At 41.7% G+C, this 3,626-nt stretch overlaps 1 pseudogene; it reads left to right on the top strand.

Moving 5' to 3' along the window:
• Positions 1-1,202: 1,202 nt before the first annotated feature.
• On the top strand, positions 1,203-2,162 carry LOC103587693 (annotated as a pseudogene).
• Positions 2,163-3,626: the final 1,464 nt, after the last annotated feature.

Raw genomic sequence — 3,626 nt, 5'->3', positions numbered from 1 at the left:
TCCTCCTCTTTGCCCAGCAGTGCCATCCCCATCTCAATTCAAAAGCCCTCGCAGCTTCCATCGGAGTGTAGCAGCTCCATTTCCCTTCAATATTAATAATTATGACATTAGAAGGATGATCTGCTGCAATTCAGCCTTTCTATTTGCAGGCTGGTGGCTGCATATCAATGGCATGATTAGGCAAATGAAATCAGATTGGCACCGTTATGAAATATTTACATGGCCAGAATGCATATGCTTCAATCTCATTGTTCCCATTATTAAGCCATTTTATAATCTCATAACATTTAGACTCACACTTTGCATTTCTAATTAACTTGAGGAGTGACTTCGCTGGGAATTAATTGCAACTTGTGCATTCTTATACACACAAACTCGCTGAGAAACAAAGTCTGCTTGGCAAGCATGCAATTCACCCCCAAGACAGACTCTAGGCTGACTTCTGTTCTAAACCAGCCTGTCAGTTGGGAAAAGTGGCTGGGGACATGCTTTCATTAAAATTTGGCTTCAAATCACATGCAGGAACAGTCTGAGCGGAAGGGCCTCTTTGGAGTGACTTTTTCCCACCCTGAACAGCCTTTCACAAAAAAAGCAGTTTGATGTGGGGCAGTGGTTTTCAGCCTTTTGGACTTCATGGATCAATAGCATCTCCAAAATAATAATAACATGAAGGTTTGGAATTGCTAAATAGCTATTATACAGAGCTACCATATTGCCTTTATTTAAAATTACTTCTGTATGAAAAGTGTGGTATATTTCTCACACTTCAGGGTTGGTTATTTAACATTTGAATGTATCTAATAAAAGAATTCATACTCTTGAAGTGGCTACTACAGGCACTTTAATGATCTTTATTTCCTATTAATACCAGAGTTTTGTTAATGTGCACAACGAGTGTTAGAAAGGATTTTTCACTGGTGAAATGAGTGGTGTTCAAGATGTATGAATTGGTCAGAAGTATTGATGAGGTACTTTCTCTCATGAATGAACGGGGAATGTGCTTTAAGTATGCCCAGTAGCCTAAACCCCTCAGAACAGTACCCTAGACCTAGAATTTTGCCTGGTCCTGTTTTGGGAAGCTTACCAGGATTTGGTTGCCTGCCTCTGATTAAGAAATGATTTGAGTTCTCCGCGCTGCACAGAGAGGGGTCCATACGGCATTGTTCTGGATTCCCATTGTAACTTAAAGGGAACTTTGCACAATGTCTGGAGCCCTTGATGTCCTGCAGATGAAGGAAGAGGATGTCCTCAAATCCTTGCAGCAGAAACCCACTTAGGTGGCATCAACCTTGACTTCCAAATGGAACAGAACATCTACAAAAGGAAAAGTGGTGGCATCTACACCATAAATCTGAAGAGGACCTGGGAGAAGCTTCTGCTGGCAGCTCGTGCCATCGTTGCCATTGAAAACCCTGCTGATGTCAGTGTCATATCTTCCAGGAATACTGGCCAGCGGGCTGTACTGAAATTTGCTGCTGCCACAGGAGCCAGTCCTATTGCTGGCTACTTCACTCCTGCAACCTTCACTAACCAGACCCAGGCAGCCTTCTGGGAGCCACATCTTCTGGTGGTTACTGACCCCATGGCTGACCACCAACCTCTCACAGAGGCCTCTTACATTAACCTGCCTACTATTGCTCTGTGCAACACAGATCCTCCTCTGCGCTCTGTGGACATTGCCATCCTATGCAACAACAAGGGAGCTCACTCAGTGGGTCTGATGTGGTGGATGCTGGCCCTAGAAGTTCTGCGTTTGCATGGCACCATCTCCTGTGAACACCTGTGGGAGGTCATGCCCGATCTCTACATCTACAGAGATCCTGAAGAGATTGAAAAGGAAGAGCAGGCTGCTGCTGAAAAAGCTGTGACCAAGGAAGAATTTCAGGGTGAATGGACTACTCCAGCTCCTGAGTTTACTGCTGCTCAACCTGAGGTTGCAGACTGGTCTGAAGGTGTACAGATGCCCTCTGTGTCTATTCAGCAGTTCCCTACTGAAGACTGGAGAGCTAGCCTGCTACTGAAGACTGGTCTGCACCTCCCATTGCTCAGGCCACTGAATGGGTAGGAACAACCACTGAGTGGTCTTAAGCTGTTCTTCCATAAGCTCTTAAGCAACATGGGAATAAGGTTGACGGAAAATAAATATCTGTTTCTAAAAAAAAAAAAAAGAAAGAAATGACTTGAATACATTGTGGGTGAAGCAAGATGCTTGTTGAAGTGAGGAGCTCTCAACTGGGAACAATTTTGTACCTTCCCCCCACCCCCACTCCTCCAGTCCTTCCAGGGACATTTGCAATGTCTGGAGACATTTTTGGTGGTCATAGCTGAATGTGCATATGTGTGTGAGTGCTACTGGCATCTAGTGGGTAGAGACCAGAGGTGCTGCTAAACATCCTACGATGCACAAGACAATAAGCAATGGGCCACCTCAAATGCCAATAGTGCCAAGGTTTGGACACCTTGGAAAAGGACAGAGAACTTCAACTTCATTGAGTTCACAGAACTGGCTGTATGACTGTTTTTACATTTAATTGCTAATGTTTGTGTGTGTGGCTGAATTTAATCCATGCCTTTTTCACTGTAGTGTTCAACCTGATGGTGAAGTTATGGGGGAAGAAACCTAGATTCTTTTCCTATCTCAACTATTGGAGGTTACCAATATCTATCAAAAAGAACCCAATAATTGTATATGACTGAGTTATCTTAGGTCAATTTGAAACAGGAGTGTAGATAGATTCTCAGTTTTTTATTTTGGAAACCTTAAATTTTGTTAATTCCAGACTTTGGAAGAAACAAATATCATCTACTATCACCATCATTTAATAACAGAATAAAAAGCTTTAATACCAAAAACATATAATAAAGGACAATCTTTTAAATAAAATATGTCTAGCTTAAAAAAAAAAGACTCACATATTTTTCTCATCTCATTGCATCAGTATTGGCTCCAGTTTCCTCTCATGCTGGCAGTTTAAAAACAAATTTTGCTCTTGCTGTGTTTAAGGGGTTTCTTGGATCCAGGTACCAGCCTAGAAGGGGGAACATCTTTCCTGGAGAAGGTTAAGAAAATCTTTAGGCAGCCAGGCCATGGGACAACTTCCAATGTCCTTCCTTCACAGTGCTGGAAGAACACAAATGGTACAGTTTGTCAATTAGCAAAGAAATAAAAAGTATCTATATCATACACCAACTGTGTTCCAGACCCATGTGCTTTCCTATATTATTCTTTTAAAGCCACCATAATCCTATAAGGTAGGATTATCCCAATTTTACAGAAGAGAAAATAGGCTTTAGTGACTTGCCCAAGGTTGTATGGCTAATATGTGTTTTCCAGTGTCTTCACCCAGCTCTCTCTGCTTCCAAGCCCTCAGAAGGGAAACATCTCTGCTATGATTTGACTAAAAAGCTTTGAACACATTCCCACTCAGTGTCTGAGGGGTCGTAAGATTGAATGGACTTTAATGAATGGATCATTTGGTCCAGATATACCCAAACTTATACATTACAGATCAACAAACCTTATCAAAATGATTATGTACTTTGATTTTTCCAAGGAAAAAAAGCATTAACCCCCCTGCCACTTATTATAAACACCATTTCATTGAAGAAAGGATATTTTAATACTA

This window comes from Galeopterus variegatus, unplaced genomic scaffold (assembly GCF_000696425.1).
Source record: "Galeopterus variegatus unplaced genomic scaffold, G_variegatus-3.0.2 Scaffold478, whole genome shotgun sequence".
In the NCBI taxonomy this organism is placed as follows: Eukaryota; Metazoa; Chordata; class Mammalia; order Dermoptera; family Cynocephalidae; genus Galeopterus; species Galeopterus variegatus.
The sequence above is the reverse complement of the archived record's forward strand: the minus strand, read 5'-3'. Positions and strand labels throughout refer to the sequence as shown.